The sequence below is a fragment of the Lissotriton vulgaris genome, chromosome 4_1 (genome assembly GCF_964263255.1).
Source record: "Lissotriton vulgaris chromosome 4_1, aLisVul1.2, whole genome shotgun sequence".
NCBI lineage: Eukaryota > Metazoa > Chordata > Amphibia > Caudata > Salamandridae > Lissotriton > Lissotriton vulgaris.
In genome coordinates, this window is record NC_141691.1 from 2,077,152,271 (window position 1) to 2,077,172,420 (window position 20,150).

The window sequence follows — 20,150 nt, forward strand, 5'->3', positions numbered from 1 at the left end:
TGATCCTGAAGAGCCACAAACTTTAGTAAGACTGGAAATGTCATCTAGGTTGAAAGGTCAACACCAAGGCTAGATTAATGTATTGGTTCTCTGGTTTTTGTGTTGAGATACTTTCTAGATCTTTAGCTTTGGCATTAGCAGGCCTCGAGAAATCTACTCGTCCACTTGCTATGGCGAGTCAGACTTTATCAGAAAGAGCTATTTTAGGGTCGACTGGCCCGTTTGTCGAGCTGACAAAGAACAGATGTTCTGTTCACTCAAAGTGAATGACCAATACAGATGACATTAAATCATGTTTTTATCATGTCACATTTGCTCTGCTTCAGAAACCAATGTCAAATGCCAATTTATGTGTTCTTACAATTTGCTGATTATTGTCTCCTGGAGGTTAGTGTCTACTTTTCTTTCTCTGACTTTAGTTAGAGGATTTGTAAAGTGAACTGTCTGGCAATCACAACACACATTTAAAAAGCGTGTAAATAACTGTATATACGTTTCAAAAGGCATTTCAATAGCTTTGAAAGCACATTTTTTGTAAGCTGTGTGACAAAAAACATTGTAATAGTATGAAAACAAATCAAAACACTTTACTTGGTGATGTGCAAATGATAAGTATGTGATGAAACTCTATTTCCACAGATTATTGTCTATGCACCATATAGTTTTTTCAGTAAAACTGCATGTTAGTAGGAACGTTTGTGGCCATTTCAATGGAAAGTGTTCTGTCTGTAAATAATAATGTGCTATCACATCATGCCTCAGTAATATATTTAATACAAGAGATTTTTAGGTCTCGCCTGTCGATGCGCATGTGCATCGAGCAAGCGAGACTATGGGGGCTTATCCACTCTTTATCCAACTTGCAAGGAATCGTGGCGATTCCTTGCAGTGCCCGTGACTTTTAAGCTCAATGCGCATGCGCATTGAGCTTAAAAGCGCGTGCACATGCCCCCAGCCGCCTGCCTTGCCTACTCTCCCGCCCCCTCACTTCTTGATTGCACGGCCGCTAGGCCGTGCCTCCCCTACTCTCCTCCTCCTACTCTCCTCCCCTCGCCGTCTGTTCCCGCACTCCTCCCACACCCCCGCTCCGCCCCCTCCCCTGCCTGCCATGTCGCGTCGCATTTCTCCTCCCCCCTCCCCCCAGCCGCCTGCCTTGCCTACTCTCCCGCCCCCTCACTTCTTGATTGCACGGCCGCTAGGCCGTGCCTCCCCTACTCTCCTCCTCCTACTCTCCTCCCCTCGCCGTCTGTTCCCGCACTCCTCCCACACCCCCGCTCCGCCCCCTCCCCTGCCTGCCATGTCGAGTCGCATTTCTCCTCCCCCCTCCCCACAGCAATGCCCTCCTCCGGGTTTCTTCTCACAGCCTTTGTTTTGTGTGTCTTGTCTTTTTTTTTTTTTTACTACATTTTGTTTCTTGATTTGTCTCTTTTTCAGCGTTCTCACGTCGTTTGTTATTCTTTGTGTACCTCTAAGTAGCTTTAATTCTGAAATGTGGGTGCCAGTTTCACACCCAACCTCCCTCCGCCTCTCTTTCTTTCTTTTTTTTATTTATATCGGAATGGGACATTTATCGCACAGTTCAATGTGTGATGAGAGTACCACTCCCGTGGAAGCCTCGTTCTTGATCAATGGCCGGATCCGGCCTCCGCTGGTCATTATGCCCCCCACACTGCACGGCCCAGTCGCACTCTTATTTTTGTGTGCAATAGCACTGTGCATGCATGTGTTTGAGAGTATTTTGTACGTGTGTGCAAGAGGTATGATTGCAAACACACAGAACACTTAAAAAGCGCACAATCATTTATAAGAAAAATGCCAGCGCTAATTGCGTTGCCAGTGCTTTGTTGTGGTTCACAGTGGCTCGGCTTACACTGCAGAACCTTTCAAAGAGAAGCAAAGACTAAAGTCAGCCTCTGCGCTGACTCTTTGAGGATTGCTGCTGCTGTTTAATCGCCAAGCGCTACATACCTGAATCTGACCGGCGCCTTAACCCGCCCGCCTCCAGCTCCTAAACCAGCTCCAGAAGACGGCGAGCGGAGCGCGGTGCTGGGCGAAGGAGACTACAACTCCCAGCAGCCCTAGCGGCATCGGCCGCGTCAGTTTCGCGCCAGGAGGCGCAGAAAAGCGGAGTCACCCCGGTCGAGGGGGTAGCCTCTGCGCTGACTCTTTGAGGATTGCTGCTGCTGTTTAATCGCCAAGCGCTACATACCTGAATCTGACCGGCGCCTTAACCCGCCCGCCTCCCGCTCCTAAACCAGCTCCAGAAGACGGCGAGCGGAGCGCGGTGCTGGGCGAAGGAGACTACAACTCCCAGCAGCCCTAGCGGCACCGGCCGCGTCAGTTTCGCGCCAGGAGGCGCAGAAAAGCGGAGTCACCCCGGTCGAGGGGGTAGCCTCTGCGCTGACTCTTTGAGGATTGCTGCTGCTGTTTAATCGCCAAGCGCTACATACCTGAATCTGACCGGCGCCTTAACCCGCCCGCCTCCCGCTCCTAAACCAGTTCCAGAAGACGGCGAGCGGAGCGCGGTGCTGGGCGAAGGAGACTACAACTCCCAGCAGCCCTAGCGGCACCGGCCGCGTCAGTTTCGCGCCAGGAGGCGCAGAAAAGCGGAGTCACCCCGGTCGAGGGGGTAGCCTCTGCGCTGACTCTTTGAGGATTGCTGCTGCTGTTTAATCGCCAAGCGCTACATACCTGAATCTGACCGGCGCCTTAACCCGCCCGCCTCCCGCTCCTAAACCAGCTCCAGAAGACGGCGAGCGGAGCGCGGTGCTGGGCGAAGGAGACTACAACTCCCAGCAGCCCTAGCGGCACCGGCCGCATCAGTTTCGCGCCAGGAGGCGCAGAAAAGCGGAGTCACCCCGGTCGAGGGGGTAGCCTCTGCGCTGACTCTTTGAGGATTGCTGCTGCTGTTTAATCGCCAAGCGCTACATACCTGAATCTGACCGGCGCCTTAACCCGCCCGCCTCCCGCTCCTAAACCAGCTCCAGAAGACGGCGAGCGGAGCGCGGTGCTGGGCGAAGGAGACTACAACTCCCAGCAGCCCTAGCGGCACCGGCCGCGTCAGTTTCGCGCCAGGAGGCGCAGAAAAGCGGAGTCACCCCGGTCGAGGGGGTAGCCTCTGCGCTGACTCTTTGAGGATTGCTGCTGCTGTTTAATCGCCAAGCGCTACATACCTGAATCTGACCGGCGCCTTAACCCGCCCGCCTCCCGCTCCTAAACCAGCTCCAGAAGACGGCGAGCGGAGCGCGGTGCTGGGCGAAGGAGACTACAACTCCCAGCAGCCCTAGCGGCACCGGCCGCGTCAGTTTCGCGCCAGGAGGCGCAGAAAAGCGGAGTCACCCCGGTCGAGGGGGTAGCCTCTGCGCTGACTCTTTGAGGATTGCTGCTGCTGTTTAATCGCCAAGCGCTACATACCTGAATCTGACCGGCGCCTTAACCCGCCCGCCTCCCGCTCCTAAACCAGCTCCAGAAGACGGCGAGCGGAGCGCGGTGCTGGGCGAAGGAGACTACAACTCCCAGCAGCCCTAGCGGCACCGGCCGCGTCAGTTTCGCGCCAGGAGGCGCAGAAAAGCGGAGTCACTCGCGGGACGCGAGCGGGACGCCGGGCTAAGCCCGGGCAAAGGGCGGGCCCTCTGTGGCCCTCAGTGACAGAGGTAGGCCGGGCTGGGCCCGGTCCCTTATATTTCATTTTATTTATTGTTATCACCTCTTTGAACTTATGTCCACTTGAGTAGGAGGGTGAGTTGATTCAAGTACTGTGATAGCTATACTGCATCCTGGTCCTACTTGGCCCGATAGGGGCTGACGTTATTCCAGACTTTTATCCGTTTTAGATTTCTACATTTCTTTTTTAAACTTATTCCTGTGGAAAATGTCTAAAACTCTACGATCAGGAAGGGTAGTGGGAGAAAAACCTGGCCGAAAATTAACTACCACTCGCACAAGAAACAAATCAGTAAACAACCCACCGTTGAAAGGCCAATGTCAGTTATCTGAACTCTGGGATTTAACTGGTATAAAAAAAACCAAATGTGCGACTCTAGATAAACCAGATACTAAAGCTCTGGAAGTACATTTACCCGCTACTATAGATCCCCAATCACCCCAGGTACAGCAGGGGGCCCCCCAAACTATGGTAGGGGGGTCTCCCTTTCAGGACCCCACAGACGGGAAGCTGATGATTGTAAGTGATCCAGTGCACTTACCATCGATTCCTCAGTCACCCATGAATGACAAGCCAGGGGATGACCTGTCTGCACTATCCATTGATCTGGAACTATGGGGACGCTACGTAAGCCCTGCCAAAGTGGAATCTCTGGAGCAGTTTAAAGTTCCGGGGGGTGCCACCCCTTCTGGGTTAATGCTGTATAGTAGCACCCCTTCGTTAAACAGACATGAAATATCTGACTTGTTAAACTCCTCCAAGAGCCCCGACCTTAATCTCCTGGATAATATTTGCACTGCGGAAGCGCGAGAAAAGCCGATCTCTGAGTCCATGATCGCGCTGGAACAACTTCTTGCTTCAATTTTATTGCTTTTAGGGAAATTCGTAGGCAGCTCGGACTGTATTCTTGAATCAGTTACTCAAATTCTAAAGACATTGCTGCAGAAAGCGCCGGATATGAGTAAGGCCTCTCCCCCTAAGCCTGAACAATTTGTATCTGAGGGGAAATCCATAGACACTAGAAGGGAACTAGATAGGAAAAATGAAGTGCCTTCTATGGACCCTCATAGGGAGGTGCCCCGTACTGCAGCATCTAACTGAATCAAAAATATAGTCCTGGAGATAGAGGAGGAGGATAAAGTTTTGCCTGGCCCCAAAACGGTCCAGGAGTTATTTCCTATCTTTGTACCTGAGTGCGGAAAAGAACCCCTGGCCGACAAACCTGAGGTCAATGAAGAAAAGGGAAAATATGGCAAACAAAAAATTACCAAAGCCAGTAAGAGGAAACCAATCCGAAAATACAGAAAGAAGAAGCAACGGAGGATCATTTTCCAAAAATGCACAGAGGCAAGGGAGAATGATATAAGGAATGGGGAATCCTTACCTACTTCCTTAAAAGTGGACATGGATGTGAACTTAACCGCTTTAACCTCAGTGGAGGAGGAAAATGAACAATGTAGCCTGCTTACCCAGGAAGATTTACCACAAATAGGGGGCTCTCTCCCAGGCTCTCCTTCACGGAGTGCACTAGGAGGACCAATTTCTTATCCATCTGGGACTTTAAACCCTTTGGCCCCCCCCTTTGTGGTAACTCTTGATTCTGAAAATTCTGGTCCTCTGGCCCGGCCTGTAAATATGTTAAAGGCCCCTGTGGATGTGCGTGTATTAGACTTTGTTCCATTATTTGATACTGACCTTTTGCTAAATAGAGCTTGGCTTCTCAAGCGTTTCAGTGAGGTTGAAAGTCTCTATCATATTCAGTCTAGAGACATAGAATTGGTGTCTTTTTTGGGTGGAAGTCGGGTTTTGAGTATACGGGTGAAATTTTATTCCCCTATCATAACAAACTTGATATTAGAACAAGCTGAAAATTTTCAACGTTTAGGTATTGATATTCTCCCTATCTCCAACCCAGGTAAGCCAAACTCTTTAGGTAAGCAGGGGTTAGGGGGTGGTGAGCAAAACGGGGTAACCTCTCCCCTGAGAGACCTGAAAATTTGGGTTTCCAGGGGAAAACGCTCAGTGTCGCACGTGAAGCCACTTCCACTAATTGAGAATTCCTCACTCAAAGATGATAATAACCGGTGGAATTGGCTCCATAGTGCATTATCAACAAAAACTAAGGATAACCCCAAATTGTTCCACCATCTTTAACCCAGCATTAAATATAATCTCCTGGAACGCGGCCGGATTCCACAGCAGCCCGGAGAAACTTGCATTTTTATCTACTCTGGAGGCTGATATATTGTGCATTCAGGAAACATGGTGCATTGATAGGTTAACGCCTATAAAAGATTTTTATGTTCTGGAAGTTCTGGCTGCGCCCTCTAAGAAAGGGCATGCTAGGGGGGGGGCTCGCCTGTTTATTGTCAAATAAGTTTCAATGGAGATTTTCCCATTATATTGATTCCAGTAGACTTTTCCACACAATAACACTAGAAAATTTGTTTTATGATAATATAAAATATTCCATGGTAATTTTTAATGTGTATATACCGCCAGAGGAGTGTTTTAATGATAACTTGCAGCAGGTTCTCCAGTATATGGAAAAGATAAAAAATTCCCCTCCTTTTCCTGTAATTTTGCTTATAGGCGATTTGAATTGTAAAATTTCAAACGCTAGTCTAAAACTCTTCAGGAATAAAGCTAAGGAGGAAGTACATTGTATCCCCCAGACGCTTTTTCCGGAAAACTTAATGACAAATAAAAGGGGGAAGATTCTGTTAAAAGAACTAGCGATCGGGGATGGTATTATCTTAAATGGAAGATTTCCATCTGACGTCCCCGCTAATTATACTCACAAATCCCCCTTTGGGTCATCAATTTTGGACTATGCTATCGCCGACTATGGCCTGTTTCCCCAGATTCTTGACTTAAAGATTATACCCACGACTCTGAGCGACCATAGTATATTGTTAGTATCAGTGTCTTTAAACTCTTTGAATACGGCGTCCTGGTCGCTAAATGGCAAGGAGGCTACCGTCCATATTACATCTGGAAGATGCTTCTGGAATAGTGCTGCCATTAACGGGGTGCAGGACCTACTGACCGATACCCTTAGGGAAATAAATGAGTGGAACGGCAATGAATTAGTTTGTTTTGAGGAATTTATGCTAAAGATTTTATTGAATGCTAATAAAACTGTCCCCCCTAGGAAAGGAGAGGTAGTCCCTATGATACTGCGTAATCTGAATAGGGAATTAAATAAACTAATCCGCAAACAGTACGTTGAAAGGGTACTGGAACGTGGGAAAGATATCGCTAGGTTAAAAAGAAAGAGAAGCAGACTCAAGCTAAAAATTAAAAGGGACAGGGAGGATGAAGTATGGATTAAACTAAGGGAATCTGCTGCACATGGTAACATTAAAGATTTTTGGGCAATAATTGGGAAAGGATGTGGTACACGCCACTCCCCTATTCCCATTCCTATACCAGAAGATCTATGGTTCTCCCATATCCGAGAACTATATGCAGGGAACGGGACCACAGGTATTGATAACTTCATGTATGCTGCCCCTGATGACCTGGTTTTCTTTCCCTCTGAGAAAGAAATCGAGACGGCTATAAAAAATATGCGATCCTCTGGGGCCATGGGACCGGATGAGCTTCCGATGACGGTCCTAAAACAAGATCCCTTAAGCTGGAGCAAAATCTTGTACCCCTTGTTTAGGGCATGCCATCTTTCCAAATGTGTTCCTGCTTCTTGGAGAGGAAGCATTCTGGTCCCTATCTTTAAAAAGGGTACAAGGGACAGCCCCAGTAATTATCGCTTGATTGCGCTCCTCGACTCCATCGGAAAGGTCTTCGCGAAATGTCTCCTCAGTTCTCTTTCTGATTGGGTCGAGGAGCGCAACATTCTGCCGTTGGAACAGACTGGTTTCCGAAGGGAGCATGGCACGCTGGACAACCTGACTGCCCTTCAGGTGACTACTGATAAATATGTCCAGGTGAGAGGGGGTGTTGTATACGCCGCCTTCATCGATTTCTCCACAGCGTTCGATAAAGTAGATCGTGGAACGCTGTGGAGAAAATTGGCGACGCTGGGTGTCCCTACTCCCCTGTTGGAATTGGTGCGGGCTCTGCACACTGAGACCTGGTGCAGGGTCTTAATGGGGGGCGAAAGGGGGCTTTCGGCCAAAATACCATCTCAGAATGGCCTTAAACAAGGCTGCTTACTGGCACCCCTTTTGTTTTCCCTATATACAACTGACCTCCCTGCTGCTGTGTCTGCCAGTGAGGGGATCGCACCGTTGATAGGAGGGGCGCCAATATCCTGTCTGATGTATGCCGACGATGTGTTGTTGCTCGACTTAACCCCCACGGGTCTGGCAAACCGGCTTCAGGCCCTTCAGGACTTTGCCGGGGAGCATCATATGAAGATCAATATTAACAAAAGTAAAGTGATGTGTATAGCTGGTAGGAAGAAGTGCCGCTCGACAAATTTCGGTTGGGCTATTGGAGGGCATAGATTGGAGGTCGTAACTTGCTATACCTTTTTAGGGAAAATATTCTCGGCCAATATGAGCGAGAAACTCCATATAGAGCACTGCTCTCGCAAAGCTCTTGCCCATGGCAATGGGTTAAAGTCCCTATACCTAGCAACGGGGAAAAGACACTTTGCTAGCCTTCTAGAAGTATTTAGAGCTAAAATCCCCGCAACTATCTTGTACGGTATAGAAATAATAGAGATAAAACATTGGGACTTTTGCCACAAGACTGAGGGAAAACTCCTAAGATCCCTCTCGACTCTTAACAATGCCTGTCCACTGGCTGCCTGCAGGCTGGATTTTGGACTCAGGAGTGCCTGGGTTCAGGGGCTGTGCGCCCTAATAAGGTGGGTGGCCAGTTTGGCCAGAGCGAGAGAAGGAACCCTGCGAGTTTTACTCAAAAATGAACTTTTGGGCAATTTTAAGGAGTTCTCTAAACTCGTAAGTAATTTCAGAGGGGCTGTGAAAATCCTTAAACTGGATGAAAGTGCTCTTTTCTCCTACTCTCCCACGCAGTTAAAGCATGTCCTTAAGGAGGCTTCGTGGGAGTATTGTTTTCTTTCTGACAAAAAAACAGTTGGAGATAAAAGGAACGTGGAGCCGCTCATCTCCTCCTATAGGCTGAAACAGCCTCAACCCTATGTCCTATGGAATTTACCACATGGGATACGTAGGTTTTGGTTTTTATTACGTTATGATTTAATCCCACTTAACGTGTTGATGTCCAAATGGCATGGCACTTCTGCTTTGTGCAATTTATGTAAATTGAATAACCAGGACTGTATGCATGTATTATTGATTTGTCCTATGTTACGTAAGTTGCGCAACCGATGGCTCAAAGTAATCTGTCTCCGCCTCAGCATTGTCACTTTACAAGATTTTCTTTATGCACTTTACTGCCCACCAAATGAAATGTTCTGTGCTTATATTTTTAACTTTTTTAAAGGATTTTTAGCTATTTATTAATTTCTCTGGAAAACTGTGTCTGCCCAGCCTTGTAGGACTGATGGTTTGCAGTGAAGCTATTGCGGTTCGAATATTGTGTTTTTAAATTCTTGTACTTTTTGTGATTGTGTTGCTTTGTTTGTATATGCTTATGTGGCCCTCTTTGAGAGCCAAAACATAATAAATAAAATTTGAAAAAAAATTTGACTAAAGTCAGAATGTGTAAATCGTGAGTTCTATTGTTTTTATTGCTGTGGTTTGAAGTGTGATTAGCTTCCGCCTGTCGTGCTACATCAGACGTCAGACTGCACGCGCAGCCTAACTTGAAACATCTTGCACCCACTTCTAGGAGTGTGCTTGCTTCCTTCTTGGCAGGAGCAGATGTTAAGTTGCTTTTCTGTTTGAAAAATGCTGCAATTCTTCCTCTACACCCATATCCGTCCTTTCATTGAGGAATTCTTGAATTGTTGCAGGTTTTGAACACATTAACCTGCCAGGAATGCTCTTATTTTGGCAGCTGTGTTACTTCTGAAATGATCTATTTCACTTTGCCTATCATTCCCACATCTACTCGCATCCAACAATTCATTTCCTTCTCTCACTGCCCACTGGCGGGGGTGTCTCTCAATCTCTCTTGCGTTGTGATTGCAGTCACTCGGGTGGCACCAGGCGTTTTTTTTTTCTTCGCAGACAAGTTAAAGACAAAGACACTCACCTTGACCAGTGCCTGCAGCTGGCACCGCAGATGGGAAATGGACATTTGTCCATGAGCTGAAAGCAGAAGAGAGTCCACAAGTCGAAGGCTCTTAGGCAGATGTTCTGTTTGTATGCTTGTGACTGTCGCATTGTGTGGATAGGTGCAGGTTTGTGTTTGAAGGTTTGCATGTGTTTGTGTGGCTGGGTCTATGTGTATGCTTTATATGTTTGTGGCTGCAGCCATTATGTGTTTGTGTACCTGTTTTTGTGCATTCCTCTATTTGAGTCTGTTTTGGCACGCACTTGTGCAGGTATATGTGTATTTATAATCTGTGTGTATGACTGTTTTTGTTCGACTTCTTTGTGTTGAGTGTCTGTCTCAGCTCCCTGTGACATCAGCAGTGACATATGGGTTAAAGCTTTGAATGCAGGAAGGCCCGGAACGACTTTCATCGCCCAATCTCAGTAATACCGCAACACCTGGCAAACCTTTTCAGCAAATTCTACTTGGCCGTCAGTCCGGCAGCCTCACCTCACCATTTCTAGCTTGTTGAAACAAAAAACTAGTACGTTTTTCCTGCTTATACAGTTTACTGCTGGTTAAATAACGTAAGCAGCTTATGCGTAATTCATGATTTCTCAAATCAAAGGCTGGCTGTGCATAATTAAATGGTACGTCAATATATTGTCTGAAATATCGGAAACCTTTAAAGGTGAAGGAGAAATCGGACTACAAGTTATTTGCATGTGAGAGGAGTCTACTTAATTGTTCTCATATTGCAAGAGAAACTCCTTCCACCTTTAAAATACCTTTACTAACTGTAATTTTTGGGATGAACCTACAAACGAAGGTTCTTTGTATTCGGCTGTAAAAGACTAACATAACGCAATAATATATTTGACTTTTTTTCACAATTGAGTTTGATGTGGTCTGTTCCGAACCTTTGAGCTGGGAATTTTGATCGTGCTTATTTGGTTATCCATTTGGTTTAAGGTTAATGTTTATTGTAATCTCCAATTCAAATTGTGTATTCTAGGAAATGGTTTAGAGATATGGCATTATTATCTTGAACGTTTTGGATTTTTTGAAACCATATATTTGTTTCAGCCTCACTCACCCTCAACCCCTCACCCTCACTCACCCTCAACCCCTCACCCTCACTCACCCTCAACCCCTCACCCTCACTCACCCTCACTCACCCTCAACCCCTCACCCTCAACCCCTCACCCTCACTCACCCTCACCCTCACCCTCACTCACCCTCAACCCCTCACCCTCACTCACCCTCACTCACCCTCAACCCCTCACTCACCCTCACCCTCACTCACCCTCACTCACCCTCACCCTCACTCACCCTCACCCTCACTCACCCTCAACCCCTCACCCTCACCCTCACTCACCCTCACCCTCACTCACACTCACCCTCACTCACCCTCACCCTCACTCACCCTCAACCCCTCACCCTCACTCACCCTCAACCCCTCACCCTCACCCTCACTCACCCTCAACCCCTCACCCTCAACCCCTCACTCTCACTCATCCTCACTCACCCTCAACCCCTCACCCTCACCCTCACTCACCCTCACCCACCCTCAACCCCTCACCCTCACCCTCACTCACCCTCAACCCCTCACCCTCACTCACCCTCACCCTCACTCACCCTCAACCCCTCACCCTCACTCACCCTCACCCTCACTCACCCTCACTCACCCTCACCCTCACTCACCCTCACCCTCACCCTCACTCACCCTCACTCACCCTCAACCCCTCACTCACCCTCACCCTCACCCTCACTCACCCTCACCCTCACTCACCCTCACTCAGCGCAACCACAGCATCTTCACTAAATATATTTAATAAACTTTAAGCTATTGGCAATATAAAATAAAATCCATTTTATTTACGTATTAATTATTAATTGTTTTTTAAAGCCATTGATTTTTTTTATATCAATACATATAAGTCACATATAAGTCCCGTTAATACAAAACATGTTGCTTTACAAATGCTAGAGGTGTCACATTTACAAAAATTATAACTATTGGCTTTGTAAAGAAGAAAGCTATTAATTTAGCTATTTAGAAAAAACAACACATAAATAAAAAACAAAAAAATAAATAACACCTATAGCTCAAACTTTACTACTGCGAGACCTATTGCATTTCCAATGCTTGTTTAAAAAAATCTGTTTTATTGTTTTCATAAGAAACTGTGGCATAAAATTCAGGTTGCACATAATAGCATTGCATAATCAATATACATTCCCATAATAACAAATTATGACTGACGTCTTTACATATCTTTCTGATGTCATGCACTACTCCAGACAGTTCGCCTTGGTTTATCCTGACACATACTTTATTGCTCCCCCTCTGTACTCTCTTCATCACGGTCCGGTGGTGGCTCACAGATATCTCCCCGGAACTTATTCCACACTCCACATATCTTGCACCATTTCTGGGGACAGCCTCGATTGACAAATACCGTCCTCTCAGCCATCATGGCCATATCCATGTCTGTACACCATGCTGCCAAAGACGGCACCCCTGCCACCCCCCATGCCTGCGCTATATTTCTCTTGGCCACCATTAGCCCCATGGTTGCCCATGTCTGCGCCTGATGCGTAAGGTCATTCGATTCCGAAACATTTAGTAGGCACCTCCGCGGATCTGGAATTAGTGACACTCCTTCCATCTGCGACACCCTTCTCATTATCTTTTTCCAATAGTCAGCTATCTTAGGGCACTGCCACACTGTATGATAGAATGTCCCTTATTCCCCACACCCTCCAAGGCAATATGGATGCTGTGCTCTGCACATCTTGCATAGAGTGTATCTAGTGTGGTATGTGCCTTGCAATATTTTGAGCTGTACTAGTCTGAGTCTTGAGGGTATACCCACCTCTTTTGGTGAGGCCAACGCCTCTTGCTATTCCGTGTCATCTAGGCCCCATACATAGCGCGCCCATTTATCCCTGAGAGAGACTGTGGGGTCTGGTAGATTATTAATTAACTTACGATATGTGAACGATATGGCTCGCTTTTGCATATAGTCCGTTAGCAGCCTGTCCTCCAGCATGGAGGCCTCAGGCACCTCCGTGCCTTCTGCCAAAGCTGCAAGTAGTGCGTGCCAAACCTGCTTGTATCGGAAAATTTCAATCGGTGCTAGCTTGTACTGTTGTCGAAGCTGCCAAACGGGATCACCTTCCCCTTGTCCCACAGGTCCCCCACTGTGGAGTTACCTATAGTATCCCACTGCTTAAAGCCCTTGCTGTTTCTAAGGCTACCCAGTCGTTTAGTGTCCCAGAGCGGCGTCTCCATTGTCCCAGCCGTGCTTGCGCTGTATGCTATATTGCCACTGTGTGTTTCTTGGGTCCTACTAGTTTTGAGATATGCCCTTTATTATAGAGTGCAGACAGCACATTTCCTGTTCCCAGCAGAAACCTGTCTGCCTTGTATGCTGGGTCAGCCTGCTAAGCGTGTATCCACTGATTACTGACTTTTAGTTGTGCTGCCCAATAGTACAGCTGGACATTAGGGAGCGCTATTCCGCCACCATACCATCCTCGGTGCAGCTTCACCTGCGCTATACGTGCTGGTTTGCTGCCCGATAGTAGTGTGGACAACTGAGCCGCAATTTGCTTAAAGTAAAGAACGCATGTGGGTTAGTTGTGACATGTATGCCCAAATATTTGAACGAGTCATGCGTGATTTGGAGCGGGCAACCGCCGGGGAGCCGCGGGGGCCATGTAGTATGTACAGTAACGATTTGGACCAATTGATGGTGTACCCGGATATCTTTTCAAAGTTTTCACAGACATTAAGGAGGACCAGTATGGAGCGCCTCTGGGCAGTCAAGAATACAAGTGAATTTTTAAACATAAACTGAGAAACATTCCAGCCCCCGCCTAGATGACGATGCTATTAGCATCCTCAGAGGAAGGTCAGGGGTCATCTGCACCCTCTAAATGGGCTAGATTCTTATTATACATGCAGCAAAAGTTTAGTATATAAAATAAAAAGAAAATTGGCAGGGCTCTCACATGCGATTAATGAAGAAAAAGACGGCTCTGTCAAATAAAATATTTGCCTAGGATCACAAAATTTGAGACCAATTTACAGGTCACGTACATCACAGTTAGGTCGAGTCGATTATTCCAGTCACTAAACCTGCAGGTCTGGCAAAAAATGTTATGATATTGTGTAGCCTGATTAAGTGGTCAGAAAGAGATTCTCAAGGGGTTCTTGTGAGTGAGGGGCATTGGAGAAAGAGTATTCCAGATTCTGTAATTCAGTAATTATCTTGTGAAGTTCCCTTGAGTTTGTCATTAAGGTTGCAAGTTTTTTTGCAATCTATTTCTAGGATTCTTTCATTCTTTTTTAGGGACTTTAGACCAGGTGTCTGGTTATGATGGGAAGCTTACGGTTTTGGATGGGGGATGCTTAGTGTGGTTAGATGTTTGCAAAGGTGTACCAGTTCTGCGGATCCCCATCACTAGGAAAAAAAAACAGAAGACATCATACACTATGAAAGAAAACAAAGCACAGCATACACTACGAAAGAAAACAGAAAACTGTGGGAAAATACAAAGAACAAGAAAGACATCAAATACTATGGGTGAAAACAAGCACACCATGCACCAGCAAATAAAAGAGAAGGCATCATAAAATATGGAATAAAACAAAGCACAGCATACACTACGAATGAAAACAGAAGACTTCATACAATATGGGAGAAAAAAAGCACCCCATGCACTATGAAAGAAAACAGACAACATCATACACTATGGGAGAAAACAAAGAACAGCATGGACTGTGAAAGAAAGCAGATGACATCAGACATTATAGAATAAATCAAAGCACTGCATGCACTACGAAAGAAAACAGAACACCTCATACACTATAGGTGAAAACAAACACACCGTGCACTACGAAAGAAAACAGAAGACATCATACAGTATAGAATAAAAAAAGGCACAGCATACACTAAGAAAGAAAACAGAAGACTTCTTACAATATGGGAGAAAACAAAGAACGTAAATATAACAAAAGGAGGGAGGGAGAGAGACAAGTGGATTCAGTCTCCCCATGTAATTCGTTTAAACAAAGTGGAATCCACTCAGAGGGTGGTAGTGATCACTAAAGTGATGGGGAGCACACAGTGTTGTTTAAATGCCCCTCACACACCAACAGTCCCCTTGGTGTCATGCTTCATCATCGGGGCCTTGGCACCCCTCTACGGGATGCGGTGTGCTGCGACTCACGGATACGTAGGAGCACTGATAGTGAACTATGTGTATATGTGTGTGAGGGAAGGAGTGTGAGTAGTGAAGTGAGGTGAAAAAGTGAAGGTTAAAAAATACCTGGCTCTTAGGAAAAAATTATTTATTATGTCCTTGGCTGGTATTGTTAAAAAGGTCAATTTATGGCGTCCTTGATCCTCAAGGGCGGCCCTCAAGGCACTGCAAAACTGCGCATAAGCGCTTAAATCATTGAAAACCAAATGTTCTTAGATAGTTTGCAAAGCTTTCCTTTAGCTTTATTATCCAAATTTTTAGTTTATAATGTTCATATCATATATTCGTTTTTTGTTCATCAAAAACAAGTTAATCCATTGAAACAAAGCAGTATTTCAACAAGTTCCCAATGCATTTCGTGCGTCTAGCGCACTTCATCAGGGGAATCTGAAAGTGAAAATAACTAGTGGTTAGGATACATGTCCCCGTCATTCCATCTAACAACATGTAAAAATTATACAGTATCAAACGAAATTCTATCGCAGCTTAACATTGGCAAATTAAGATAGTGCCATGATTCCAATATAGCAGGAAAATTCAGTCACATGAGAAAATTCGATAAAACAAAAAAATACCAAAAAACAAAAAATCGAGTACATATTATGCTATCTAATAACTGTATGTAAACATTGCTGCATGGTCATGAGGTGATATATATGAATTACATGCAAGTATACCCAATTGCAACCAAAATACAAATGTGTTTAACTGAGGGAGATTTGAAACGTCTTATAAATACTCGTGATACCTCTGAGCATCTAGAAATGCGAGGTTGTGTGCCCAGTTAAACACCAAATGGGTTGAACTTTGAAGTTCTTAGATTAGTTGCACAGTGCTCCGTGTTGCTGCGAAAGGTCTGAGATACCCTGTGCCATTACGTTTAGCTGAATACAGCTTGCCAAATATACTGCTATCCTGCTTTCTCGTGGCAGAGTGTACAGCTAACCTCTTATCTCTGCTTATTCGAAATTACGCGTTTCCAAACGCCGACATTGTGAAAAAATTAATAAATCTGAAGGAAAGCTTTGCAAACTATCTAAGAACATTTGGTTTTCAATGATTTAAGCGCTTATGCGCAGTTTTTCAGTGCCTTGAGGGCCGCCCTTGAGGCTCAAGGACGCCATAAATTGATGTTTAGTACACACTCTATGGTCTAGAGAGTGATACCTCAAGACGCACGCTACAACGTTGAACATTCTTTTTGCAAATTGCTTGTGCACGAATTCACTTATTTGATTGTTAAAAAGGTGCAATGTGAGGTTGACAAATATACGTATTAGGGTATATCAACCTCTGAGAAATTCGATGGCCCTCGATTTTACAACCCAACTCACGGTTACTGCACGGTCTAGTAGACTGCCTTCCCCTCAACGTGGCTCCGATGATGTGAGGGATCAGGTTGACTTTGGCCTCTTATATACTGCCAAATGCTTCAATTAGTGAGTTTATTAGAAGCGGAACCATGCTCAGACTGAGCAGTGAGTAAGATGAGGATAAACGTGCATATCCTCGTCCTGAAGAAGGAGTCGCTGTACTCCGAAACATGTCGACGCTTTCCTCACATTGCACCTTTTTAACAATACCAGCCAAGGACATAATAAATAATTTTTTCCTAAGAGCCAGGTATTTTTTAACCTTCACTTTTTCACCTCACCTCACTACTCACACTCCTTCGCTCACACACATATACACATAGTTCACTATCAGTGCTCCTACGTATCCGTGAGTCGCAGCACGCCGCATCCCGTAGAGGGGTGCCAAGGCAACGATGATGAAGCATGACACCAAGGGGCCTGTTGGTGTGTGAGGGGCATTTAAACAACACTGTGTGCTCCCCATCACTTTAGGGATCACTACCACCCTCTGATTGGATTCCACTTTGTTTAAAAGAAAACAAAGAACACCATGCACTGCAAAAGAAAACAGAAGAATTCATACATTATGGAATAAAACAAAGCACAGCATACACTACGAAAGAAAACAGAAGACTTCATATGCTATGGGAGAAAACAAAGCACACAATGCACTGCGAAAGAACACATAAGACATCATACACTAGGGTAGAAAACTAAACCCACCATGCACTATGAAATAAAACAGAAGACATCATTTAGCAGGGGAGAAAACAAAGCACAGCATGCACTATGAAAGAAAACAGAAGACATCATATACTATGGGAGAAAACAAAGCACACAATGCACTGCGAAAGAAAACAGAAGCCATCATACACTATGGAACAAAACAAAGCACAGCATACACTACGAAAGAAAACAGAAGACATCATATACTATGGGAAAAAACAAAGCACAGCATGTACTAGTTATGGGAACAGAAAGAGTATCTCTGATTTGTCTGCATTTAGCTTAAGGTAGTGCTTGTGCATCCAATCAGCCAAATCAGAGAGACAGTTTAGAAGCCTATCCTTGGGGTTATCCTCCTCATCCAAAATTACAGTAAGTTGGGTGTCATCAGCAGAGGAACAGATTTCAACACCCCATCTTCTGCCAATTTCAGCGAGGGAAGACACGAAAACATTAAACAGGGTAGGACTTAGCGAGGCCCCTTGCGGGACCCCGTATTTGATAATCCGGCGAGAGGATGAGAAATTGCCCAGGTGCACTGATTGTGATCTTTCCGATAGGAAAGACCGCAGCCATCCCAGTGCTCTGTCCCTGATGCCCCTGGATGCCAAGGTTTCCAGGAGCAGATTGTGGGGGACAGTGTCAAATGCTGCCGAGAGGTCTAACAGGATTAGGGCAACTGTTTTCCCCTGGTCCACATGCATTCTGATGTTGTCAAGCACAGCAAGGAGAGTAGTTTCTGTGCTGTTGTTGGCCCTAAAACCTGTTTGTGTAATGTCTAGGAGGTTGTTTGTTTCGAGAAAACTGACCAGTTGCCTGTTGACCAGTTTCTCTAGGACTTTTGACAAATAGGGAAGTTGGGAAATGGGTCTATAGTTGGTCGGGTTGTTGATATCAAGACCTGCTTTTTTTAGAAGGGGGGTGACTGTGGCGTTCTTCCAGCTGGATGGAAATTCTGCTGTTTCTAGTGAATGGTTCAGCACTTGAGTTACTGCAGGGCAAATCAAAGGAATGAGTTGCCGGAAAATATGGTGGGGGCAAGGGTCCAAGGGGGAGCCGGATTTAATTTCGAGCATTGCTTTGCCTACTTCCTCTTCGGAGAATGGGCCGAAGCTAGTGCAGTGGGCATGAAAGGTGGGTGGCTCGTGTTCCTCCGGGATGCCCGTCTCAGGATTGGGGAAGGAAGAATAGATCTTGTCTATCTTTTCACAAAAGAAGTTGTTCATTTTGTCGCAGCTGATTTGCGAGGGAACCAGATTAGATGATAAGCTGGGCGGGCAACATAGGTCTTTGACAATTTTAAAGAGCTCTTTGGAGGAGTCTTTCTTCTCTAGAATTCTATTGGAAAAGTAGTCCTTTTTTGCCTTCCTAATGGCTTTAGTATATTGCAACAGTTCTTTTTTGTAAATTGACCTAGTCTCTTGGGATCTTGTTAGCCTCCATTTGTGTTCGAGCATAGTGCATTTCCTTTTTAGTGATTTCAGTTCCTGGCCGTACCACTTTTCAGACATAGTGCGCCTGGGTTTAGGATTCCGACACTGTCGAGTGCAGTGCTCTAGAGCCGTTGCGATGTGGTCCTGAAGTCTATCTGTTGCTTCATCAACACTTGTTTCTCCGGAAGGGGGATGTACAAAATGTTGTTCGGAGGCCATACTGAACTGTGGAACGACACCTGGTGGCCGGAAGCCCTGGGTATCCCTCCTGCCCCGACACCAACAGCGAAGAACCTTGGAATAACTATTGACACCTCCCTCTCCATGAAAACTCATGTAGCCACTATATGCGGCAAAGGCTTTGCAACCCTGAAAATGCTCAAAAGAGTCTTTCCATGGGTTCCAATAGAGTGCAGAAGGATCCTAGTTCAGTCTCTCTTGATGAGTAGGCTGGACTATGGAAACTCCTTGTTCGTAGGCATGGCGGAGTACCTATTCACCAAACTTCAATTGGTGCAGAACGCAGCAGCCAAAGCCATCTACATGAAAAGGAAATACGATTCGGCCTCAAACTGTCTGCGTGATCTGCACTGGCTGCCGATGAAGCAAAGAGCAACTTTTAAAATGTTATGCATCACTCATAGAGCACTGCACCAGACAGGACCTCTCATTCTGAGAAACAGGATTCACTTCTACACTCCCGCCAGAACCCTCCGCTCTCAACTTTCGGCGCAAGCTAGCATCCCCCGGGTTAAAAGAGCCAGGATGGGCGAACGAGCCTTTTCCCACATCGCAGCAAGGAAGTGGAATGAACTGCCTGTGGCCCTCCGACTCACAGAATGCCACCTGGCATTTAGGAAAAAACTAAAAACCTTCCTTTTCCACCACTTCGACTAAATCAAGCAACGATGCCCACTGCACCCGTACTTTAGCAATCTCAGCGCCGTGATATCCCTTTGGGATGATTGTTAGCGCTCTACAAGAAACCTAAATAAATAAATAAAATAAATATACTATGGGAGAAAACAAAGCACACAATCCACTGAGAAAGAAAACAGAAGACATCATACACTATGGGAGAAAACAAAGCACAGCATACACTACGAAACAAAAGAAAAGACATCATACACTATGGGAGAAAACAAAGCACACCATGCACTACGAAAGAAAACCAAAGATATCCTACTCTATGGGAGAAAACAAAGCACAGTATACACTATGAAAGAAAACAGAAGACATCATACACTATGGGATTAAACATAGCACAGCATGTACTAGTGAAGAAAGCAGAAGAGCTCATATACTATGGGAAAAAACAAAGCACAGCATACACCACGGAAGAAAACAGAAGACATCATACACTATGGGAGAAAAAAAAGAACACAATGCACTGCGAAAGAAAACAGAAGACATCATACAATATGGAATAAACCAAAGCACGGCATACGCTACGAAAGACAACAGAAGACATCATACACTATGGGAGAAAACAAAGCACACCATGCCCTGTGAAAGAAAACTGATGACATCATACAATATGGAATAAAA